The sequence below is a fragment of the Harpia harpyja genome, chromosome W (assembly GCF_026419915.1).
Source record: "Harpia harpyja isolate bHarHar1 chromosome W, bHarHar1 primary haplotype, whole genome shotgun sequence".
In the NCBI taxonomy this organism is placed as follows: Eukaryota; Metazoa; Chordata; class Aves; order Accipitriformes; family Accipitridae; genus Harpia; species Harpia harpyja.
In genome coordinates, this window is record NC_068968.1 from 3,127,505 (window position 1) to 3,154,872 (window position 27,368).

Sequence of the window (27,368 nt, forward strand, 5' to 3'; positions counted from 1 at the left end):
CGCCAGAAGCATGTCAGAGGATGCGCAGTCCCACCTCCTGATGAACTGGGCAGAACAACTCACCGTATATGGCCAGGAGTCACCCAGAGTTTATTTGGGGAAGGGGCTCATGACCACCCCCCATGATGGCACCTGCGCAGAAAATCGAGAGTTACATAAGTCCTTAGGGGCAGTGCGCAGAAAACTAAGAGGGGCGTGACTGACATGAGAAAAGGCAGGAACTGGGCTATAAAAGATGCAGACATGAGGAGTCCTGTGCGCACCCATCACCGGAGGATTACCACGACCGTCAGCGTCATCAACTGTTAACTTCATCGCAGGATCCAAGGGTGGTGATCTCTCTCTCTCTCTCTCTCCTTTTCTTATTTTCCTCTCTCTTTTCTTCTCTGTCTCCTCCTTACCTTTGTAGACATTTCAATAGGAACCACGCCGCCTACTATTACGACTTCCAAGTTTAGGTTGCTTCTGCCATAATTAAAATGTTTAACTGATAGTTTGGTGTCGTTTCACCTTAATTTAGCCTGAGGGAATTCTGAACTCACCTTAGCCCCTCCCCGGTCTGTCCAGCACGGGTTGTGACAGGTATGTGAGTAAATAGTTACATGTTTCTTTGTGCCTCTGTTAGTCTTCCCGATACTGATAGGAGCAATACTGCTCCCTATGTGATGACAACTTCTGTAAAATTTGTAGTAGTTTCACATGAAAATGCAAAAGGACAGAAAAATGTATTTTGCAGTTCTCAAAGCTTATTTAAATACATATATGTGCGTTTATGTATACATACACAGAAAAACTGTTTTGTAGTTCTCAAAGCTTCTTTAAAGTATGTATATGTATATTTATGTACACACATAAAATTAAAGTTCTTTCTAACAGTTTATTTCATTGATCAAAAAGTTTTGTGACTGTAAATGGCCTGATATTTGTAGGAATCTGTGAGTCACACTATGGCAAGCTAGCCATGTGGTATTTATTTTTGATGACTACTACTGCCAAAAGCTGTACCTAATGGTGGTTGATGCAATTTTAAGTTTTATGTAAAGCCATCAGTGAAATGATATCCTCTTCTGAAAAAAAAAATACCTCCCCCTCCCCCCCAAAAAAACCCTTATGGAAAAAAAACCAAAACCAAAACCCTGTTTGTGTTTCCAAAACTTCCACAAATTTACCATCTTCCTAAAGTGGAGGATGTTATGTCTGGTTTTGAGCAGACATCAGAAATGAGCCACCTGCTTTAGTACCCTTTATTTGTATAACGTGAGGCTGTTGTTTTTCAGACTTCAGTTAAATGCTTTCATATTTATATGAAATAGGTAGGGAGGCTTCATACTGTGATTTCTGTAATGATTTAAATGTGGGGAAGGGTATTTTACTTTTCCATTGGTTAATAATGTGCCAAAACCTAGTCAATCACAGGGACTGTCTACACAGGTGCAGCAACAGGAAGCTCATGCTCCCTTGGAGGGAGGAGAACTAAAACTGCCTTCTAGTGAAGTCCAGAAACAGCGTGTGTTCTGGAGATATGGGGCTTCAGTGGGTTTCCTCAATCAAAATAAATGTTTGCAGTACAAGCAACCAGAGGGAGTATCAGGTGCACAAGGACTGAGTTGCAGAAAGGTGGATTGCATATCCTTCTGCAGCTGGTCAGGCTGATACCACAAGAGGCCTCCTAGATTTTATTTTGGAATAATAGCTTGAGGATGGTTCTTATTGTTCTGTTACTTTGTCTTTTAGTCTCTGTTTAGTTACTTAATTGTTTTGAAAAATTTAAATCATCACTTTTGTTCTGTATTGAGTTGAAGGTAACTTCTAACAGCTAAGTGTCAAGACATATTGTTCTTCAGAGTTTGCTGATTCATTTGGTTGCCATTTTGGTTGTCTAGTTTAGTTGCAGCGTGTGCTGCCAGATTCCTTTAGGAAAAGTAAACCCACGACATCTCATCTCCCAACTTCTGCCCCTAAAGATACCAAGGAGTTATGTGAGTAGAGGATGCACTCATTTCTTATAGACTTTGCTTCTAGGTTGGATTTTTCTGGTTTGCCCTGAGGGAAGGGCTTCCATTGGGGCATTTAGAAGTCTTTCATGTGGATCCTCTGGTGCCTCGTGAGAGCTCAGCCTGCAGCTTTTCCCTTTCTAGGGACACTAGGAGGTTCTGGCTGCTGGTTTTGGAAGCTACTGAATGCTTGTGTGCTTGCATAGGGTATAATTGATATTAAATGAATTGACATTAAATTAATGATGTTAAACCAAATTGTATCACAACCTTTTCCTATTCAGCCACTTCTCTGGCTGAAAAAGAGAGCAAATAGATTTAAAAGCCTGGAATTGCTCTGGTGATGACAAGTATGGTACATGCCCACTTTATCCCCCAGATATTGGCTGCAGTAGGGAGCAGAGGTAAGGCAGAAAAATAAATTAATGACCTCATACTCTTACCTACTCCATTCTGTGTAAAAATCGGGGCAACAAGAACTCAGCAATCTACACTATTGATTAAATCTAATGCAAATCAATTATAGGCTAAGGCATGCAGCCATGACTCAATACTTTGAGAAGTTATTCCACTTTACTTGCTTACATCACTGCCTGACTTGATGACTAATTATGCAGTGGTGGGTCATCTTGATTTCTGATGCTATTCAGCAGGATGAATGAGAGGACAAGAGCAGTGCAATGTTACCCCTGTGCTATGTAGTTTGACATACAGACGGGTAAAAGCCACGATGTGGAAGCAATGGTGACTAGAAATAACACTATTTGACTGCTTTTGCTTGGTATGTGAACCAAGGAAGAAAGCCAAGATGAGAACTCTAGTATGCAAACCATGTTTCAGGTTACCCAGCTTCCTTGCAAAGAGATAACAGAGCTGCTGTATAGCTTTGCACTAGCACCTTCTAAATTTATGATCTTGGGGGATTTTAATTACTGTGCAGGTGATGCATCTACCAAGCTGACACAAAGTCAGGTGATCCATGATGCCCTTAGAATGCCTTGAGATGCTGCAGATATAAAAATTTGTGGACCTTTCTTCAACCTTACCCTGAATATCAGAGGTATAATATCTCTCCCTGCTCTCAAAATCTCTGTCAAGCAGAGAATAAGACTCAGTCTTCTTACTGGCTGGGTCATAAGCCAGCAGATACTCAGACTGAGCAGATTTCTTCAGTTCTTTGCTTGGGTGAAGAGCTTGGAGGGAACACTTGGCTGTGGGACCAGTGGATGAATTAAGTATGAAAAAATGAAGTGCCTGTTGTTAAGAACCACTAATGCTTAAGCTTTTAATCATACCCTTTGACTACCTTATTTTACTCTTGATCCAAGCTGGTTGAAGTATGATGGGCAGATTGAGAAAGCTGATAGTGCAAGCTGGTCATGACTGATGCAGTCTGGAGTAACTGTGTGCTGGAGGTGCCAGTGGGAGAGTCTGTAGGTTGTCCATGCCTATAGTGCTGAAATGGGGTAGGAGTGTTAGTAGTGTTGTTCACTTGTAGGAACTGGCAGGGTGCTGACTTTACCTTTTGCTAAAGGCACACAGTTCTCAACAAGTTTGAACACACTCAAAGTATGATGTAGCTGTTCACTTTTTATTCTATTCTTGCTGCTGTCTTGAATGTCTAGCAGATCTTATTACCACTTCCTGTCTTTACAACTGCAAAACATGCATCCTTCTTTCCCTGGCTACAAACACAGCTGTGTAACTATTGGCCAAATCATTTAAAAGCAGCTGATGTGAGATTGCTCTAAGTCTGAGGAAGACTGTATCCTGCTGCTATGGCAGTAGAATATGTCCTGGAATACCTAAGCATGTGAAGATATAGTGTTTATTTTAGGCTAACTAGTTCTGCCACCCAAATGTGGGAACAGAAAGGAAGCTGCAAGCATCTCCATTTTTATAAATTATCTAGGGACCTTGAATTCTTAATGGAAGAGAGACACAGCAGCATACTCAAACTAAATAATTCTCCCTCTTCCCTTGCTGTCCTTTCTCCAGTCAAGAATGTAAAGCAAAACCCTAGAGTCTTGCCTGGCTCTTACAAAAACTGTATTATAGGAGCAGAATCAGATTTGCAGTGGTATTAAGGAAACTGGAAATAGTGATTAGTATTACTTGGTGAAGTCCATATTTAGTGACACAGGTGCCTTTTGTTTTCATCACCAAAGTGATAATGGAAGGAAAGGAGGTTGTTCACTGTGTCACAAAATAGGGTAGACATGTAAGGTTGTAATGGGGTCCTTATTCTATTAGTGAATCTGCTAATCTATGTTAAAAAATAATCAACTAGTGTCAGTGTTATAAGCTGTGATGGTCTAAGCCCACAAACAAGATGGGGTTTGAGTAGAGGTTATAAAGTTTATTTGTCTGCTGGAATATTCTGAAGAATGGCTTTGCCTGACTATAGGCTAACTACAGGAAAAGTTCTGAACACAGAAACTATAGAGGTCAAATAAGTACTGCCTCTGTTCATTAATCTTTTCTCACCTAAAGTAAGCTAAACTCAACTAAAAAAAAGTAATTCTTGAGTATTTTGGCTATATATGCTGAGAACGTAGGAAAAAATGGAGGTGGTAGGCTGAGGTGAGGAAGTTCTGTTTGAATTCTTTTCATGAACCAGGTATTTCTAACTCAGTTCAGCTGAGAGATAATAAAACTTCTTTAAACCATTTTTCTTTCTAGATCCACCTATGACAACACAAGATGCCAATCAGCCTCAGAACTCCTTGACTAAGATGCAAGCTGGACTTAACGAACAATCTCCTGGTAATTGTTTTATTTCAGTACACCTAAAGCTATAATACTTTTTCCTAGTGATCCTAAGTTCCCATGTAGAGTTTACATTTTCAAACTAATTAAATCTTCTGAAGTCACAATCTTATTTCAAAAGAAACAGAAGTAAATATATCATCTAGGCCTCTTAAAGCCACTGCAATAGTTTGTGTCATAAGCATCTCAAGGACTGTGGAAAAAGCTATCCAGTTGCCAGTTGTGTGATCCACTGCCCTTATGCATATATGCCATAAAAGCAGGCAATGACCCTGGAGGTGGGACAATTCCCAAACTAGAACTATTGTGGGAGGTTCTTCTGTTCTAGCACTTACACCTGATAATTTTTCACGTGAGGACTCCTCCTTTTGCTCTCACATTAGTGAGAGATACAATAATATCCTTGCATCACTGTGCCTATTAGCTTCATCTAGCTATTTTTTTAATTATGGATGTGTCCCAAACTTCTGTTGTCCTCAAACTTTATTCACCGTATTCTGGAGCTTAATTGTGGTTTTGATAGGGAGCAGAGAATAAGTTCAAGACAGGAAAAGAAACTGATGCTTGTTGATTCCCACCTCTCCTTTCTCAGTAAAGATTATAGCAGCAACAATTCAGCAGTGTACCAAAGCCCATTCTGATTAATGCAAATCAAAAATGGGTTAAGTTATATTGATACATGTGTGGTGGTGGTGTGGTTTAACCCCCAGCCAGCAACTAAGCACCACGCAGCCGCTCACTCACTCCCCCCCACCCAGTGGGATGGGGGAGAGAATTGGAAAAAAAAAAAGTAAAACTCATGGGTTGAGATAAGAACAGTTTAATAGAACAGAAAGGAAGAAACTAATAAGGATAATAATAACACTAATAAAATGACAATAATAATAATAAAAGGATTGGAATATACAAGTGATGCACAGTGCAATTGCTCACCACCTGCCAAACGATGCCCAGTTAGTCCCCGAGCAGCGATCCCTCCCAGCCCCACTCCCCCCAGTTTATATACTAGGCATGACATCACATGGTATGGAATACCCCTTTGGCCATTTTGGGTCAGCTGCCCTGGCTGTGTCCCCTCCCAACTTCTTGTGCCCCTCCAGCCTTCTTGCTGGCTGGCCATGAGAAGCTGAAAAATCCTTGACTTAGTCTAAACTATACTTAGCAACAACTGAAAACATCAGTGTTATCAACATTCTTCTCATACTGAAGTCAAAACATAGCACTGTACCAGCTACTAGGAAGACAATTAACTCTAGCCCAGCTGAAACCAGGATAGGTGGGTTGACCCTGGCTGGATGCTAGGTGCCCACCAAAGCCACTCTATCACTCCCCTCCTCAGCTGGACAGGGGAGAGAAAATATAACAAAAGGCTTGTGCATCGAGATAAGGACAGGGATGCAGGAGGTAGAAATAAACGGACACCTGTAAAGTTGAAAGCAGACGACAGACGACCCTTTATTGCTAAAACACACACATATTTGTAATCACATATTCTGCAAAGTCATTGTACATGCGCACAAGCATAGAATATGATTGGTTATACCACCACTGTACACGCGCATAAACATAAGGCATAATTGGTTATACCAACTAAAACATGCGAAACTTGTCTCAGTCTAATTGGTCAAGATAAACTGCCAAATTGAGGTTCTTTCTGCCAAGTTCCCTTTATTGTGGAATGCGCACTTGTGTTCTAATTGGCTTTATTATCATCTTTCTTTTCTTTGTCTTCTTGTTTATTCTGTTCAAGGTCTTCTAAAGGCATCTGGAATGCTCTTGTGACTGTTAGCTAAATATGTGTCCACAATTCCCACTTTTTTTGTTTTTCGTCAATTAACACCTGCTGTATTGCCCTTTGCAAAGATCTATGAACACAATTAATTAAACACGGTAAAAGCAACATTATACCTAATAAAATACACAAGAATAAAAGAAACCCCGATTTTTAACAAAGATACAAACCAACTCCTAAGTCCCCATCCCGCAGCTAAATGCTCTAAGCCGAAATGACAGCTTTCTTAATTGCATTAAAGCTCTTGCAGCTCCTTCTTGCCTCTGCAGTTCTGTTATCTTGTTTATTAATTGCTCCACTGTCCAAGTTCCTCATGTCCGTTGTTTTTCTGGTGGTTCAAAGTCCTTTCATACTGCAGCTGTCACGTACTCCGGCCCACTCATGCTAACTGCGGCCTACTTATGCTAACTCTAAATAATCAGGCTCAAAGAAATGTCCCCCATTTTCCATGAAATATCCCACAATTCCCCCTTTTTGTTTTTGTGCAAGCCAAGTTACATGAAATGCTTTTGCAATCATACGTTCAACTATTTTTATAATATACGGTACAATCATTACAACTGCTAATACTACAATTAGAATAACTAAGCCATGCATAAGCAAATCTTTCAATCATCCCATAATTCCCAAACTTGCTAGCTATCCACTTAACCCTGTGTCAGTTATCGTGGGCCATTTACTGTGAATCATATTGATATCGGGTGTTAGTAACATAAGTCGTCCGAGGCTACATGGCCTCCCGTTAAGTTTCGATGGAATTCCCCCCCACGCTCTATCCCCACGAATTAAAAACATCCCCGCAGGTAAAACAGCTGGAATAGAAAAAGAGCGTGATATTCTGGAATAGATATAGTTACACCAAGCTGTAGCATTTCTATATACAAGCAAAATAGATAGCTTCTTGATGCGTTATGTTCGCCAAGGTTACCCATACATTCTGGTTTGGTTGTTGGATCATCCATTCTTCCCTTATGTGTGTCACCCATAACAGCGAGGAGGAGTCCTTTTAGGTTCAGTGTTTTTCCAAGGATGTAACGCCTGTCCAGGGTTTTATCCACTTTGCTGGTACCCATCTTGTTCCGTGATTTGTAACAACACAAGCATAACCTCTTCCCCAGGTTATTAGTTGAAATGGTCCTTCCCATACATTTTTCTCAACATTTTTAACCCTAACTTGAACATTGCTATTAATGTCAAACAAATCTCCTACCATGCCTTGCACATGTTTTACAGTTGGTGGTACACTTTCGCCATCTGTCAATCTCAAGTAATTCAACACATATACAACTTTGTTCAATCGTTCGTGAGGAGTAGCCATCTGCTCTCCCCCTTTTTGTTTTTGCAGTTGGCATTTCAAAGTCTGATTCATGCGTTCTACAATTGCCTGGCCTGTAGGGGAATGTGGTATACCTGTGGTATGTACAATACCCCATTGACTAAAAAACTTTTGAGTTTTCTGTGCGATGTAGCACGGCCCATTGTCAGTTTTTATCTGAAGTGGAATGCCGTGTGCTGCAAAAGCTGAATGCAGGTGTTGCTGGACGTGTCGACTTGTTTCTCCTGTCTGTGCTGTTGCCCATACAGCTGCAGAAAAACAATCCACAGACACATGGACATATTTCAATTTACCAAACTCAGGTACATGTGTTACATCCATTTGCCACAATTGTAAAGAATGCAAACCTCGTGGATTTACAGCTCCAGGTGAATTTGTTCCCACAAGTTGTTGTGTTGTTGCGCGGTTCGCCGGCATGCTCTGCTGGCTGTTTCCCGCCATAGGTGGTAGTGGAGAGCTATTCTTATGATATTTAGAACGGCAAACACGAGCCGTATGGCCACCCTTCTGGCATCTTGCACAAACCCGAACTGGTGTTACAGTTTGTTGTCGATACTGCGAATGATTTTGTCTTGGTTTCCCTTTAGCCCGACATTGTGCTTTTAAATGACCGGGCTTTCCACAGTTGTAACATTTTTTATCCCCTCTAAGTGCAACCGCAAACGCTTCTGCTAATGCAGTCATTTGGAATGATGTAGTTCCAACCTTGTTACATGCCTCAACCATATCAACAAGGCTGGCATCTCTGGGTAACGCCATCAAAAGCTTTTTACAGTCAGCATTTGCATTCTCTACTGCTAATTTTAGCACCAAGGCATTCTGAGCCTCCACACTCGATACTTGTTTAGTTACTGCATCTTTTAGTCTGTCAATGAAGGACATGTACGATTCCTGGGGACCCTGCTTAATCTGCGTGAACGACATAACATTTCTACCCTCTTCTGGCAGAGTCATCATTGCTTTAAATGCCATTACTGAAGCAGTTCTCAAGGCCTCTATGGGAAACCTTGCCTGTAATCTTGGATCAGTAAATTTGCCAGTCCCAATAAGGTGATCCATCCCTACTGCCTTCATGGGGTCATCATCGGGTCTATCCAAATTTTTTATAGCAACTTCTTCACACAGTCCCCTCCATCTGTCTCTCCACAACATTTTCTGAGTTGGCTTTAATAGCATGCTGGCTAATTGATCGCAATCATACGGAGTCAAAAGTTGAGCTCCGAAAATATTGTCGAGCAGCGCTTCAGTGAAAGGAGCCGTCAGCCCATAATTATGGACTGACTTGCACACTTCTTTTATCAAATCCCATGAAAAGGGATTCCATTCATTTGGATCATTTGCCCTCACTATAACAGGATAAGCATGAGGAACGACCACTCCCTCGCTTGCTGCTTTCTTATGTATTTCTCTCCAGTAACTTCTCAGGTCACAGTCCAAATCTTCAGCTACATCATAACTTGGCGGTGGTTTTTCTTTTTCTAAAGAAATATTGTCTCGGGGAGGTTCTGACCAATTATCATCATCGTCAGGTGAAGGTGGATATAAACCCGTAGACGGCTTAATCGGGTGTATTTCTTTTTCAGGGTTTCGTGGTAGAATAGGTGGCGATGCCTTTTTTGGCTCTGGTGTATCTTTTACTGAACCATCCGGTAATGTCATTTTATGACAAGTACAGACAGAGGGACAATGCGAACAAGATGACTCATTGGTATCGTGTCTGTCCTCATCGCCATTTACCGACACCGATACTGTTGGATTCAAAATCGAATTTGCCTCCGCTGCCACCTTTCTTTCTGCCCGTAAGGATCGTATATTGTCAAAAAGCAACCGCCAAGTAATAACCAGGTCTTCAGCGTGTTGATCCCCTTTAGAGATCGCATCCCGTAATTTTGTTCCAATTTCTGCCCAAATATCAGGCTCAAATGCGGTAGCCGTTTCAGCAGGATAGCCCTGAACTGGGCACCATTTCAATAACCTTCTCACGGAGGATTCATTACATTTAATTCCTCTCTTAGAGAGTATATGCAGTAGGAGTCTGACTATTGCCCTTTCCTCCGAGGACATGTTCTGCCCCATACTGCCCCTGGTTGCTCACCTTCCTTTCAGGTGTCTTCTTAGCCTAGGCTCAGCTTCCCTGCTTCGGTCCCGCCGACAGCAGTACCTCCAACCAGGGCTTCTCCTGCCGCGTCTTCTGCGCTCTCAGGGCCACACCGGGGTCACCATTTGCAGGAGGTAGAAATAAACGGACGACTGTAAAGTTGAAAGCAGACGACAGACGACCCTTTATTGCTAAAACACACACATATTTATAATCACATATTCTGCAAAGTCATTGTACATGCGCACAAGCATAGAATATGATTGGTTATACCATCACTGTACACGCGCATAAACATAAGGCATAATTGGTTATACCAACTAAAACATGCGAAACTTGTCTCAGTCTAATTGGTCAAGATAAACTGCCAAATTGAGGTTCTTTCTGCCAAGTTCCCTTTATTGTGGAATGCGCACTTGTGTTCTTCTAATTGGCTTTATTATCATCTTTCTTTTCTTTGTCTTCTTGTTTATTCTGTTCAAGGTCTTCTAAAGGCATCTGGAATGCTCTTGTGACTGTTAGCTAAATATGTGTCCATACAGGGAGAGATCACTCAACCAATTACCATCATGGGCAAAACAGACTTGACTTGGGGAAATTAGTTTAATTTTATTACCAATCAAAATCAGAATAGGATAATGAGAAAATAAAAACTAAATCTTAAAGCACCTTCCCCCCACCCCTCCCTTCTTCCTGGGCTCAACTTCACTGCTGAATTCTCTACCTCCTCCCCCAAGCAGCGCAGGGGGACGGGGAATGGGGGTTACGGTCAGTTCATCACACGTTGTCTCTGCCGCTCCTTCCTCCTCAGGGGGAGGACTCCTCACACTCTTCCCCTGCTCCAGCGTGAGGTCCCTCCCACAGGAGACAGTCCTCCATGAACTGCTCCAACGTGGGTCCCTTCCATGGGGTGCAGTCCTTCAGGCACAGACTGCTCCAGCGTGGATCCCCAACAGGGTCACAAGTCTTGCCAGCAAACCTGCTCCAGCATGGGCTCCTATCTCCATGGGGCCACAGGTCCTGCCAGGAGCCTGCTCCAGCACAGGGTCTCCATGGGATCACGGCCTCCTTCGGGTGCATCCACCTGCTCCAGCATGGGGTCCTCCCTGGGCTGCAGGTGGATATCTGCTCCACCATGGACCTCCATGGGCTGCAGGGGGACAGCCTGCCTCACCATGGTCTTCCCCACAGGCTGCAGGGGAATCTCTGCTCCAGCGCCCGGAGCACCTCCTCCCCCTCCTTCTTCACTGACCTTGGTGTCTGCAGGGTTGGTTCTCTTACATGTTCTCATTCCTCTTTCTGGCTGCAGTTTCTGTCTGTCCCACAACTTTTTTCCCCTTCTTAAATATGTTATCCCAGAGGCGCTACCACTGTCGCTGATTGGCTTGGCCTTGGCTGGCGGCAGGTCCGTCTTAGAGCCGGCTGGTATTGGCTCTGTTGGACATAGGGGAAGCTTCTAGCAGCTTCTCACAGAAGCCACCCCTGAAACCCCCCCACTACCAAAACCTTGCCATGCAAACCCAATACAATATACAAGCTAAAATACACAAGGTATTTTGTATAATATAACATCACCTGACTGTTTTCATTTGATATGTGAATTGTGGAAGAAAGTCAATGTGAGGATCCTATTAGTATGCAAGACACTTTAAAGGTTGTCTAGTTTTTTGTGGATGGATATTTACCATATGAACTGGCACTGGTGCCTTTTGAATCTATCATCCTGAGGAATTTCAGTAACAAACCAGGTGATGCATGTATAAGGCTGACATACTCAGGTGATCTGTGATAACCTTGGCATGCTGTCAAGGTGTTTGCAGATACAGACAGAGGAAGATTCCCCAGACATCTTTTAGCCTTCACATCTTAATTCAGGGGTAAAAACTTGGACTCGTTTGTTTCTCCATTAGGCAGAGATCAAGGCTTGCTTGTGCTCTTGTCTAGAGGAACAGGACTTACTGTCTAGTGCTAGGAGACAGTTTCATAATTTTTTTGCTTAAAAAAGCCATTTTGGACTAGTAGTTGAGATCTAAACACATAATTGTTTCATTAGTATTAAAATTTGTTGCATTATTCACTACTGTGTTCTAATAACTATTTTGCAGTTGAGAATGAGACTTACTTGTTTTTACTTATGGTTTTAATAAAAAAACCTTATAGCTATCTGTTGTTCCCCCTAATTCAAGTGACAATTTCTTTGCTCTAGTGAATCCACTTGGAGAGACCATGTAAGCTAGGGTACTTGTTAACCAACAGGCGTTAATCAGCTTTCCAGCACTGCAGGAGTTAGAGCATGGAGTAAAGACAAGATAAGCCTCTTCCTAAAGTAGATGTGAAGTTCCCAGTTGCCAAATAAGAAGTTATAACCAATTCCTTAGACAACTGGAAACACTGATCTAACTGAAACCTCTCTCAACTGGAAGAGATCAATTAGAACTCCTATGCAAAGTACTGGTATGATATTTTAAGGACATAATGGCATTTATGCTGTATTTTCTTCTAGCAGGAAACTTAATAAGGTAGTGTCTATTTCTTGTTCTGGTATATGTACTCTTGGTACAGAGATGCCCCAGATATCAGTCGTCTTAATGGTTAATCTTCAACCACATAGGGTTTTCATGTTCCATTCATTTAAAGTGTGGTTTTATTTTTAATAACAAATCCCAGAAGGTACTGGTTCTATTTTTAGCCACTGTGATTAATCTGACTGTAAAACTTTTGCTACTGTGAAGCGAACTCATTTGCAAAATTACTTTAGTCATAAACAACTTCAACAAGGTTGAGTTATGCTTGGCTCATTTACTGAGTTTAATGGCTCTAATAAATGAGTTACAGTAACTGACTTTGCTCTGCTGTGAAAGACTGAGGTGTTGCAACTCTAAGTTTAACTGCAGTTCAAAAGATCTGTAATATTTTGGCTGGGACTTGGATTTCTGGATGCGCTGTTCTGCAGGCTGTACATGTCTCTGCCAGACCCAATAGACTTTAAATATTCTATGGGAGTATCTGGTGCTTCCACTTCAGCCAGACTTTGCTGCTTCTTAGGCATGATTTGCATTAGTAAGTAAGTCAGTGAGTTGTACCTAAAAACTTTCTTTTCTCTCAGAAAGGATTTGAGCTGTGAAATACAGTTGCGCTCTTTTGACCATCAAGTATTACAGGGTAGGCCTAGGATTGAGGTGAGGCCTGGAATAAATTTTCATGGAGTATTCAGATGGACTAACCACAGCTGTATCTAGAAGGTGGGAAAAAGTCCAATTGTGAAATAAAACGTCAGTGCTGACAGGTACAAAGTCAGAGGTGGGATTTTGTTTTTCTTTCATAAAAGACTGTTTGTTCATATGGATCAGAGAAGATATCTGCTATTGAAACCTACTTTTTGGATATGCATGTTTTATGCTCATGGAGCTTGTTAAAAGCCAAAAAAGTGTCAGGCTTTTCTACTGTATTGAAATGTTTTCACATTGTTTGTAATTCTAGTAGCTTGCCACTAGGAAGGCAAAGGCAACCATAAATGGGTTTGAAGATGATTTGGTTTCAAGTTGAGTAGCTGTAACATGAAAGGCCAGATCCAACTATCTTAAGGTTGTGGATTTTATCAACAACTTTACTAGCAGAAGGTTGTTGTCCTAAAAGTGGATTCGTTACCTGGTGTGCAATAGACCAATCTCACACTCAGGAGAGATATTGCTTTTTATTCAGGCCTAGGTGCTCGGTGGACTTTCCACAAATCAAGCACACCAGATTCATCAGGTGTGTCCCTTTTATACAGTAACAATTGCATCTAATTTATTAAACTACTCCTACCTAGTACATATTCAAACTATCTAATGCATATGCATAGGATTATATAACCATGACACATCAAATGCCTTCTCCGCATGTGCAGGGGTCTTGGGTGGTCTTTGGTGGTCGTTTTGGGAGGTATCTCCTCCTCACTTTGACTGCTAAGTTGCTCTGTGCCGGGTCAATGGTTCATTTTCCTGCCAAGAGGGTCATATCATCAATCAGGAAGAATAGAAAGGGTCAGGATGATCTTGGCTACTTCTCTAGGTATTATTAAAATTGTTTGCAGTTGAAAATGATTAACTTAATTTAAAACAGAATTTTCTAATCTACAACAGGATTTTTTATATCTGACATCAAGGTCATTACCTATAATCTCACAGTATCATAAAAATTTGCAACTAGCTAAAACCTAGATGCTTATAGATATTTACAAGTCTAACTTTTTGATATTAGTAATATAACTTTTTATATATTTACTAATATATTTTTAATCCAATAAGCATTTATTCTTTCCAATGTTGCTAAATCCTGCTTTTTAATACCAAATGTGGAGTCAAAAAGAAGGTTTAGACTGTGAGCAGACATTGTTACCCCTGGTGAGAGCTAAGTACTTAATATGGTTTGGTTTAGGTTAAATTATGTAGAAGCATAAGTCTATCTTGCTTTCAGTGAAATGAGTATCTATGTTTCTATATTTGAGCCCTCTAGGAAGTTTACCTACAGAATGGAGTGACTTTCACTTTTGTAATGGATATGTATCATAACTCAGTTATGGCTTAAGAAAACTACTGTCAAAGGTTGATTGTCTGGTATTGTAGTATTTTTCACCCTGGAAAGTATAACAGCAGCACACTGTATCTACCTGTAATCCAGCATGTCAAACACAATTTTTGAATCTCTCCTTCCCCCAGAATGAAGAAATGTTTTGCTTAAACAATTTTTTAAACTTTTAGATGTTTCTGGTACTTCTGTGGAGAAAAATAGCACTTTGGACAGTGCAGCTAAAATTGAGCTTTCATACAGATTGGACAATAAATATTCTCATTTGAAAAGTTTTCAAGTGACTTGGAAGAAGGGAAATGAAACAGACACATCAATAAAACCAAAATCAGCTGGAACATCCAGTAAGTAGCATTCCTTGCAGTTTGACGTGCAGGTTCTAATAAATTATCATCACATGCACATACACAGCCCAATACTAGTGATGTATATATTAGAGCCAAATGCAGTGATTAATATATGCCCATAATCAACATATTGAAGCTGCAGGAAAGGAAAAAGGTTGCAGTTACCTTGAGCTTGAAGGAAGAGTTTCTGTTACTCCTCTAGTGCTGGAAAAACAAGGTTTCTTCAAGACAAGAATATAGAATAAGGACACAGTTCTCTGAGGTCCAGTAATTCTGTTCAGTAAATGAAGTAGTAATCTCAGTCTGAGATTGCTAAGAGATCTCTATTTCTTTTTCCACTGCCCTGTTTTCCACCATTCTCTTTTTCACCTCAGTGCTGCTTTGCAGAAGTCTGAAAAGCATCAATGGCCAGTTTTTTCCTCCATAGTTTGCAAAAGAGAGAGAATAAGAAATCAGCTTTACAGTATTGTTTTAAAGGTTTTCTTAACTCTTTCACACATCTACAGACACTCAAGAAATATTGTAGAACATTTTCTTCAATTGATACAATTTACTGTTGGACTTAAAAAAAATTATAACAATAAAAAAAACCTGTAAATGAGTGAATTTTAACCAGGTAATCTTCAGTTGATTTCTATATTGCTTTGGTTTCTTAACATCAATAATGTCGTGGCAGGTTGACCCTGGCTGAATGCCAGGTGCCCACCAAAGACATTCTATCACTTCCCCCTCCTCAGCTGGACAGGGGAGAGAAAATATAACAAAGGGCTTGTGGGTTGAGATAAGGACAGGAGAGATCACTCATCAATTACCATCACAGGCAAAACAGACTCAGCTTGAGGAAAATTAACTCAATTTATTACCAATCAACCAGAGTAGGGTAATGAGAAATAAACCCAAATCTCAGAACATCTTCCCTCTACCTCTCCTTTCTTCCCAGGTACAACTTCACTCCTGGATTCTCTACCTCCCCCCCCAGCAGCGCAGGGGGATGGGGAATGGGGTTAACAGTCAGTTCATCACACATTATTTCTGCTGCTTCATCCTCCTCAGGGGAAGGACTCCTCACACTCTTCCCCTGCTCCAGCATGGGGTCCCTCCCACAGGAGACAGTCCTCCACAAACTTCTCCAATGTGGGTCCTTCCCATGGGCTGCAGTTCTTCATGAACTGCTCCAGCATGGGTCCTTTCCACGGTGTGCAGTCCTTCAGGAGCACACTGCTCCAGCGTGGGTCCCCCATGGGGTCACAAGTCCTGCCAGAAAACCTGCTCCATGGGCTCCTCTCTCCACAGATCCACAGGTCCTGCCAGGAGCCTGCTCCAGCATGGGCTTCCCACGGAGTCACAGCCTCCTTCGGGCACCCACCTGCTCCTGTGTGGGGTCCTCCCTGGGCTGCAGGTGGATATCTGCTCTACCATGGACCTCCATGGGCTGCAGGGGGACAGCCTGCCTCACCATGGTCTTCCCCACAGGCTGCAGGGGAATCTCTGCTCCGGCGCCTGGAGCACCTCCTCCCCCTCCTTCTTCACTGACCTTGGTGTCTGCAGGGTTGGTTCTCTTACATGTTCTCACTCCTCTCTCCAGCTGCCATTTCTGTCTGTCCCACAACTTTTTTCCCCTTCTTAAATATGTTATCACAGAGGCGTTACCACTATCGCTGATTGGCTTGGCTTTGGCCGGCGGCGGGTCCATCTTAGAGCCGGCTGGTATTGGCTCTGTCAGACACAGGGGAAGCTTCTAGCAGCTTCTCACAGAAGCCACTCCTGTAACCCCCTCCCACTACCAAAACCTTGCCACACAAAGCCAATACAAATGTCTATATAAAATTTCTGATAGAAAATGTGATGAGAACGTTCTGTCACTTTTCTGCTACTCCATCTACATGCACAACCACGTAAGTCTTCTTCAAAGTGCCTGCAAAATAGATAGCTTGACAGCAGAGAAGATGCTGGATTCTGTTAGATGGCACCTCTTTAAAACTGTTCTGTGTTAGAGCTATGCTAGCCATTGACTGACTGACTGGCTTTAGAAAAAAGAAACCACTTAATCTCTTCTGAAGTCCTACATAACATATGCTATGTAGTTCACATGGTGAACCCACGTCTAACTTGGTAACATGTAAATCATACTACTTAAAGATGTTTGACCTTCTGTGAGCAACAACGGCAAAAACGATATTCATGTTCCAGGTGTGCTTGTGCGCGTTTTCTTAAAAATGTCATGCTGTTTCTACATTGCACTACACCTGAATCCTAATGTTTCAGCAATGTATGTTCTCTGCTCCACTACTAATATCTGTTGGTTTCTTTAGAATGTTAATTAGCAGTTATTGTGGTTTAAGCCCAGCCACAAAGCCACTCGCTCACTCCTCCCCCCCCCGGCCCTGGTGGAATGAGGAGGAGAAAATATAAAGAAAAGCTCGTGGGTCAAGACAAGGACAGGGAGGGATCACTCACCACTTACGGTCACAGGCAAAAAAATGGCTCAACTTGGGGAAAAAACAAAATCAATTTAATTTACTACCAATCAAATCAAAACAAGGATAATGAGAAATAAGACCAAATCTTAGAACACCTTCCCCCCACCCCTCCCTCCTTCCCGCCTCAACTCCACTCCCAGTTTTCTCTACCTCCTCCCCCCCCAGCAGTACAGGGGGACGGGGAATGGCGGTTGGGGTCAGTTTGTCACACGTTGTCTCTGCTGCTCCTTATCAGGGGGAGGACTCCTCACTCTTCCCCTGCTCCATCATGGGGTCCCTCCCACAGGAGGCAGGCCTTCACGAACTTCCCCTGGCGTGGGTCCTTACTACGGGCCGATCTTCAGTCACAGGCTGCTCCAGCGCGGGCTTTCCCATGAAGCCACGGCCATCTTCGGAGGCCTCCGCTCCCCCGCTCCCCTCCATGGGCTGGGGGGGGACAGCCTACCGTCTCACCACGGGCTGCAGGGGCATCCCCTCCTCCGGCGCACCTCCTCCCCCTCCTGCTTCACTGCCCTCGGTATCCGCAGAGGGGTTCCTCTCACATTCCAATCTCCCCCCCTACTGCAGGTTCCCCTTCTGAAATCTGTTCTCCCAGAGGCGCTACCACCGTCACTGATTGGGTCGGCCTGGGCCAGAGGCGGGTCCGACTTGGAGCCGGGGGAGCTTCTGGCAGCTTCTCACAGGAGCCACCCCTGCGGCCCCTCCCCTGCTACCGAAAAACCCTGCCACACAAATCCAAAACAGCAGTCACTGATAGTTATAGGACAAAAAATAATACAAGCAAAAAAGCAAAATAGTGAAACTTTTTTTTAAAGATTGAGGATCTTGGATAACAGTAAGCTGGGAAGTTACACTTGTACTCTGAAAGGTGAAGAAGAAATCAGCACTAAGTTTCATTTACAAGGCAAGTTATTTTAAATTTTGCTTTACTTGACCATTGAAATTCTGCATTAATATGGTTTCTGGATAGTATGGAAATTGTAACTTAATTTGATAAGCAGTGACTATAATGGTCAAGCTAAGTGAGAATCACTGTCAAAGGCATTTCTATAGCATGGAGGGAGGAAGAATTTTGAAGCAAAAACTAAAAGCCTTTTTAACAAAACTAAACTTGCTAACAACCAAAAGAGCATATAAGCCTACTTTCTTTTCCTAAAGGAGTAACTGATTTCCCTTTCCTTCTCCATCCTACAGCAGGAGTGAATACTCATAATTTTCTGGGGGGTGGGAGGAAAGGATGGTGTCTCAGATAAATTCTTCAAAAAGCAGAGCCAATGACTTGAAAGTTTGGCCTCAGATTCGGTGTTACAAGAGCAGCAATGATTAGCGGAATGGAGGCAGTTTTTTGAACAATTTCAGTTGTATTTCTGAAACACCAAATTATTGCTTTAGTGCATCTTTCATTCTATATAATATAAGAATAGCCCTTATATAAACAGTTAGTGTGCTTCATTGGGCAGCATGAGTGCCCTTTCTTCTGTTTTGTATTTTCTTCTCCAATAATGTCACCCTTGACAGTAATAGGTGAAATTCAGTTGAATGGAAGATGTGAAAATGTAACAAATACAAGCTGCTGAGAACCTTCATCTATAATGAGAGCTAGTCCCTTTTTTTATTCCCACCATCCAAATTTTGCTAAGAGCAAGGCAGGCATTTGATCTGTGAAAGCTCTAGACTGTGGTGTATATAAGATTCTTCCTGAATACAGGCTCCTAAAAACCCTAACTCTTCAGATAACTACTCTAACCTCAGCTGAACTAACCAGCAGGGCTTTGTAATTCTCAGTGCTGCAAGCTGCCTTTGTTCAGCAAGGTATCTGGTCATATGACTTGAGGAAACTCTCTCATGTATGTTCAGGTCTTGAATAGTAATGTTGACATCTCCTTTCAAACCTTCAGCCAGGGAGACTAGCTTGCAATACTGAAGAAAGACAAAACCCAAAAGTTTATTTGGACCTTTCAATCTCTAAAAATGTTTATATATTTTTCTTGTCAACATGTGGGTAAGGTTTAGTTGAATGGTTACCCAAGTCTGTTTAGATTTTAAAAAGTCAAAGGAGAACTTTTTCTTTTGAAAGTATACAAATAACTATTTCAGTAAGGGCAAGAATGACTCAATAGGGAAGTCATCTTTTCCAGAACAGTACATAGGACTGGTTGATTTATTACAAGAAGATGGGAGAATTGCTTCACAACAGTTGATTGCTGCCACTTCTGATGCCATAAAAAGTATTGGCTTGACACTTTTTAAGATTAATGCAGGAGTGGAGGAAATGGGAAAGAGAAGTCCATGAATCTTCCAGTAAATGATGCAATGAGAATAATTTTCAAACTGAAAGAGATGAGTAATGTGTTGGTATAGATGCAGTGGCTAAAGTAATCACTGCTGTAACTAACTGCAATAGCTTTTCCACTAGGCAGTTAGGCACCTGTCTGTTCATCTTTTCAACAGTTTGTTTTTTGTTTGCAGCAGCAGTGTTTTGTCACCAAATACTGGGTGATCTGCTTGCAAAATACCTGGAACAAAGCATATTATTTCCTTGCATGCATTCAGGGATTAACCACTCTATTACGGAGCCAGATCCCCAAATGCATGATGGATATTCATGTTCTTAATCATGGCTAACGATCACATGTATTGCTGGTATGCCTAGAGCTGTGCTTTGCCACTGATCAGCATGGCTAAATCTTGTTGACTACCATGTAAGCCTGTTGTGCTGGGTACAAGGGGTTTTTGTACTTGTTTTCACATATTGTATTCTTTGATTTATTTTTTTTAACCTGCTTTTGTTTTTTCTTCTATAAATTGCAAAAGAGGTGGCAGCAGTAAAGTTGTCACTTTTACTGACAGCAGTGAAGATACTCTGACACTACTCTTTAGAAGGATACAGTGTTTAATGATTAAAACAAATACTCATGGGGTGAGAAGACTTCACTGGTAATGAGGCTGGATTGCTGCATGGTGCAGCAAATTCTGAGGCTGCAAGCAGTGTTCTTATTAACAAATTGGCTTCATATAAATTTCTGGAATGGGAACTGAAGTTTGAATACTCACAAGAAGTGAACTTTCTGAGACAATTTGTGCTCAGCCAGTCAAAAAGGGGAGGGAACAAGAACAATCTTAGTTTATACCAAATTGTTCCATCATAACTGCTGAAAGCAAATTCTTGGCCTGTTCAGTCTTGTGTGACCAATTGTGGTGGGTTGACCCTGGCTGGATGCCAGGTGCCCACCAAAGCCCTCCTCAGTTGGACAGGGGAGAGAAAAATATAACAAAGGGCTCATGGGTTGAGATAAGGACAGGAGAGATCACTCACCAATTACCGTCACAGGCAAAACAGACTCTGCTTGGGGAAAATTAACTTAATTTATTACCAATCAACCAGAGTAGGGTAATGAGAAATAAAACCAAATCTCAGAACACCTTCCCTCCGCCCCTCCCTTCTTCCTGGGCACAGCTTGACTCCCAAATTCTCTACCTACCTCCCCCAGCGGTGCAGGGGGATGGGGAATGGGGGTTACGGTCAGTTCATCACACGTTATTTCTGCCGCTTCATCCTCCTCAGGGGAAGGACTCATCACACTCTTCCCCTGCTCCAGCGTGGGGTCCCTCCCACGGGAGACAGTCCTCCACGAACTTCTCCAACGTGGGTCCTTCCCATGGGCTGCAGTTCTTCACGAACTGCTCCAGCATGGGTCCCTTCCAAGGGGTGCAGTCCTTCAGGAGCACACTGCTCCAGCGTGGGTCCCCCACGGGGTCACAAGTCCTGCCAGAAAACCTGCTCCAGCGTGGGCTCCTCTCTCCACAGATCCGCAGGTCCTGCCAGGAGCCTGCTCCAGTGCGGGCTTCCCGCGGGGTCACAGCCTCCTTCGGGCACATCCCCCTGCTCCGGCGTGGGGTCCTCCCTGGGCTGCAGGTGGATATCTGCTCCACCGTGGACCTCCCTGGGCTGCAGGGGGACAGCCTGCCTCACCATGGTCTTCCCCGTGGGCTGCAGGGGAATCTCTGCTCCAGCGCCTGGAGCACCTCCTCCCCCTCCTTCTTCACTGACCTTGGGGTCTGCAGAGCTGTTTATCATATTCTCACTCCTTTCTCCCAACTGCATTTGTTGCCACAGGTTTTTTCCCCCCTTCTTAAATATGTTATCACAGAGGCGCTACCACCATCGCTGATTGGCTCAGTGTTGGCCAGCAGTGGGTCCGTCTTGGAGCCAGCTGGCACTGGCTTTATCGGACATAGGGGAAGCTTCTGGCATCTTCTCACAGAAGCCACCCCTGTAGCCCCCCTGCTACCAAAACCTTGCCACACAAACCCAATACAATTGCCTTTGTAGATTTTTCACTATTGATATGTTCTGCACATTCTTCTCTTCATAAGGAGTTGTTTTGGTTTTTTTTTTATTGTTGTATTGAAAGGTAAAACACAATTACAGTGTGTTATTTTTGCTTAATCCTTCCCCAGCTACTGCATGCAGAAATATTTGGAAATATATTAACAATTGCTGAATCAGACCTAAAAGAAAAATTACTTATTACCATTCTTTTTCCTATTGAAATTCACATTCTACATACTAATCTATTTTAGGCATCTTTTGCTTAAAAATATACACATATTTTTTCCCTGGAAATAATGATAACATTTTAAAAGTTATATTACAGCCCTGATGAATCCTTCGTGGAAATGCCTCCCAGATCAAATTTGCTGTTAAAACTTCACCTTCAGAAGTTCATCTTTGAAGCCTTCTGGCATGACATAAGCTCAGCTGAAAAGTGCATTTTTAACTCCATTATTACCAGTGTCAAGTAAAATTTATGTATTAATAGGACTAAATGGATATGCAAGATGATTGTACCACAGCCCACTAGTTCCTCTCTCACAGATCCCACTGGACACTTCTAATGGGGCAGTTTATGGCTCTAGATGAAAATGTTTCCTGTGCAAAAGTAAAGAGCGCATACTGCTTTAGGCATCAGAGAAACTGTAGGATTATTATGCATAGTCATATTGAAAAAGACAACAAGGGAAATGGTTTTGTACAAATAAATATTCCACAAATTCTAGACATGCAAAACTTGACTCCTGATACTCTTTCTTATTGCAGACAAGGAAGTTTCTTTATTAGAGTTCTGGTGGCTTTCCTTCCTTTGTCTGAACTCTGTTTGCTACATGTAGTTTCCACTTCTCCAAACAAAATATTTGCAAACTGAACAACAATCAGTTTCTAAAAGAAGCTCTTCTACATGCAAAGAACTAGAAATGTTTGCAGGCTGTTTTGTTTTAGAATGGTGTTTTCCTTCCCGCCCAAAGAAAAATATCCAAGACCACCTCTCTCTGGACCAACATACTTTTTTATTAAAGTACTAAGCTCTTCAGTTCTGAGTATGTATCATTTCAGAGAGTATTTAAATAGTTCTGTACCTGTTACATTCGGGTGAATTAAAAGCTATGAAAATCATCACTGTGGTAAACTCCGAAATTGAATTTTCTCTTTAACAGAAATCATATGGTACAAGAAACATGGGTATATTCCTGTAGCGTGCAGCTTCCAGGGTACATTTGTTTGCACTTAGATGGTGTGGTTCTCCCAACGCATATATGGATTCTTAAGTTTTAGGATAGTGAATATTCACTGATGAGGATAGGGATATATTTTATCTGTGTTCTGTGAGGTTATGAAGTGATCAGATGACAGCATAGTTCTTCCCACTTTAGTTCTTCAGTTTTGGCTATGATGACTGCAGTCAGTAAAAGTGCCGAAGATTTTATCACAACTTTTGCAATCCTTATTCTTCTTTCTTTCTTTTTTCTTCTCCCTTCCATACAGCTCCCACTTCTGAAGTCCTGTGATTTCAGAAAATTTAGCTTTCATTTAAGAAAGAAAAGAATTTTCTGTGCCATATGTATATAAAAAGGAGCTGGAAAATGTAGTTTTACTACATACTAAACATTAAAAAGAAAAAGACTAATAAAAACTGTTTAAAAACTCAGGATTTTGAAATTACAAAGAACAGATTAATTTTAGTTACATAGCTTTCTCCACTTTTTTTCTGAAGCTGTCTTTTCTCTTTCTAAAATAATACATAAAGACTAAAGGAAAAAAAATGTTGAAAGTGAAAGGCTGCTGTTAGAGGTATAGTTTCTAAAGTTTACTGAAGTTGACTAATAAATACATGGAGTGGTGTTTAACTTAAATGACTTCCCTCCACCAGGAATATAATCAATAAGGCTTTACTTGTTACTTATTAAATAAACTAACTAAATAAAATAACTAAAATAACTTTACTTGTTACTTATTTTATGCTGTCTTATCTTCAGGTCTTCAGCATTACAAACATATTTCCAAATTAAAAAAAAAATATCAGAGAAACTAGGTTTGTGTGAACTACCCGAAAAAACCCAACCAACCAACCAAAAAACACAGTGGAGGAAAAACATAAAACAGGTCAGTTGAATTAGACAAAGTCAATACTGTCACCACACCCACAAAAAACCCCAGAAAAGCATTATCTTGTGTAGCACATGCATTACTTCCCCCAGAGCAGGAGCCCCAAGTAGCCTAATTTCAATCATGTAAACAAGGCCTGTTTGACCAGACGATTTAAGTGCTCTCACTTACTGCTACTAATAATTGAGCAAGTACAGTAGCACAACAGAGGAGACTTTCCTGTATAGTTTATTGTATACAAGACCTCTTAGCATTTTTATCTTTGCAACAAAAAAGAAACTATTTTAAAGAGTTTGAAAGGTTGGAAAATGCAAAAATCATGAAAAAGAAAGACTTAGAGGTGATCTTCCTGATATTAAAGCAGTAGGTGAGACTACATGCCCTTAGTATAATTACAACTACACAGAGTAATTGTTCTCAAACTGTATTCAGATCAGAGGCTGGCTTACTTTTTCCAGGTACATTACTGTAATGAAAGATACTAACTCCCTCAAAATCTGGTCTTGCTTGAGACATTTAAAATATTTTCTGCACATTTTAAAGCAACAGCTTGCAAAAGAAACCCTGTGATGGGGTGGCATGCATTGGTATCAGAGTGAACTTTATTTCTACATTAAACTAACAGATTGTAGAAAATCCTTTAAATGCCTGTCCTGGTTTCAGCTGGGATAGAGTTAACTGTCTTTCTAGTAGCTGGTACAGTGCTATGTTTTGAGTTCAGTATGTGAAAAATGTTGATAGCACTGATGTTTTCAGTTGTTGCTCAGTAGTGTTTAGACTAAAGTCAAGGATTTTTCAGCTTCTCATGCCCAGCCAGCGAGAAAGCTGGAGGGGCACAAGAAGTTGGCACAGGACACAGCCAGGGCAGCTGACCCAAAGTGGCCAATGGGGTATTCCATACCATGTGACGTCCCATCTAGTATAGGAACGGGGAAGTGTGGGGGGGGAATCGCCGCTCGGGGGACTGGCTGGGTGTCGGTCGGCGGGTGGTGAGCAATTGCACTGTGCATCATTTGTACATTCCAATCCTTTCATTATTGCTGTTGTCATTTTCTTAGTGTTATCATTATCATTATTAGTTTCTTCTTTTCTGTTCTATTAATCCGTTCTTATCTCAACCCACGGGTTTTGCTTCTTTTCCCGATTTTCTCCCCCATCCCACTGGGTGGGGGGGAGTGAGTGAGCGGCTGCGTGGTGTTTAGTTGCTGGCTGGGGTTAAACCACAACACACAGTGGTTCCCTAGACTACATTGCCGGCAAAACAGCACGGAGGGTGGAGCAGAGTGAAGACTCCGTGGCCAGGCTCTGTGAATCACTGCAGAAATGGGAACTTCATAGTACTGTGGTACTGATGTTGCAAATATTCTGGTAAAGAAATCCAAATTTAATCACATAGAAGAGTTAGGTTTGATTAAGAAGTAAAATTGTGAAGTATAATGTATAGGATTGTTAAGTTTGAAATGTAGCCATAGAAACTTTAGGAACTGTGTTATGAGTGACTATAGGAACTTTAATATTGTTAAAGTTTGAAATAGCTAACCATAGAAACCTCACCAGGAAGTTACTGGTCTTTCTATGTTTTGTTCCAAGAAACTAAGGAAACCGTCATGGACACCAGTTTGCTGCTTGAAAACCCCCTTACCCTTCCCATCTTGATTTGAGTATCGAAGATTCCAATGAGTAGAGCTAAGTGTAACTGACCAATGATTGTTTTTAAATAAGAATATTGATAAGGTTATATAATCAAAGGACCAATCATTATAAAGGTTAAATTTAAGAGCGAGCATAGTATGCATTTTTATGTAAAGAGCTTATGTAACAATGACCTGACAGAAAAAGTCTATAAAAACTGATGGATTTTGATACTGTTGGACACGCCTTTGGAGGAGCGATCCCCCGTGTCCCCAGCGCTGCAATAAATGAAATGTCTGCTTCTTAACTTCACACTGGTGTTAAGGAGTTTTATTCCAGATTTCGGTAACACTGATAAGCTGCCTATTTGCCACCCTGGGCCAATAGTCTGTCATATTTTGACAAAATGCTGTCCTTTGGGTGAACTTTGCTCATTATAATATCATTATAATACCAAAACACACCTCCATCCCAAAAGCTACCCACCTCTAAGGTGCAACCCCCCCCCCCCCCCAGAGCATACGCTCTGAATTTTTTCTAGCATATACCTTTAAAAGCAAAGCGAGAGAACTTTATACCAATCAAAGTAAAGGTATGTATGAATAGAGTCACTCAAGATCCACCTAAAGGGAAAAATAGAATAAAAAGACCCAAAAAGAGGAAAACTATTGAGGGAAGATACCATCATAGACAAGTCGGGAGGACATCGCTGACTTCTGGGCTCAGTTGATGGGCTGAACCTCTCTTCCACCCCCATAGGGATGCCTGTTGGGTAAGATTTGAACCCTTTGTTATACCGAGTGCTTCCCTGGGAAACTTAGAAATCTCTATAGAGTTTTTCCATAATTTAATGTGCTTGTAGTTGACTGTTTTACCATTTGCACGTTCTTTGCAGACAGTGTATTTATCACCAGCAATCCAAAAGAACCTCTACTGTTGCTTTAATAAACTGCACTATTCGTTAAGCTAGCCGTAAAAGTTTCTCATTGGGCTGTGGCAGTACATTCCCCCCCCCCAATCCCACCAGCAGGAAACAAAACTTCTCCAGGAAGGGAGAAGGGGAAGGAAACCCTGGAGGCTGCAGGTTGAAATTTGAACTGGCCAGTCGAGATGCGCCAGGTACACCGAGGTGACCCTCCTGGCCAATAGAATTAAATGACCACAGGTCAGATTCGACAGGGGTAGAAACGGGGTCCCGCCGGAGGACACGTTGGCAGTCCTCCTTGGAGCAGCGGGTCTGCAGTCGGGGACTCCCCCTCGGGCTGGGGCACCACCCGAGGTAACTCTTCGAGGGAGAGAGCCCTCAGCTTTTAGGTGAGTGATACGCGCGTTTTGAGTCATCACTTTAAATCTTGGGAATTCTTAAGTCGGCCGTGTAGTATTAATTCTCTTTACATCATTGAGCCTGTGATTTTATAAAATATTACCGGACTTCTAACTAACTTTTGCTGAAGAATAAATCTGAGTCTTAACACCTATTGGATTTGGTTAGTCATGCATCCATAACATGGGTGCCGCCAAACTATCTAAGTCTGGCCATGTGAGTCCATGGAGCACAACTAAGCTGAAAGTGCAGTGCGCTATTAGTGCATCCATAATCGTGAGAGTTCAATAAGTTGAATGTGACCAGACTAATAGTGCCAAATTGGATATCACTCAGAGTCTAAACCTAGCCGCCTCCAGCCCCTCTGATATCTGAGGATAAGCTGGAACGCAGGAGGGTTTATGTTCTGCCAAATTATTTTACCCTGTCACGTGACACCAGCTCAACTTCCTTGAAAGCGTATGCTTTGTGCTGTGGTAAAACCTGGACATCAGATCCTGACACCTAAGGCTGCCTTTGTCAATGAAGAGTCAATAGAGTCAAGGGTGCCTTTCATCTGATCTTAAATTGACTAAAATCAGA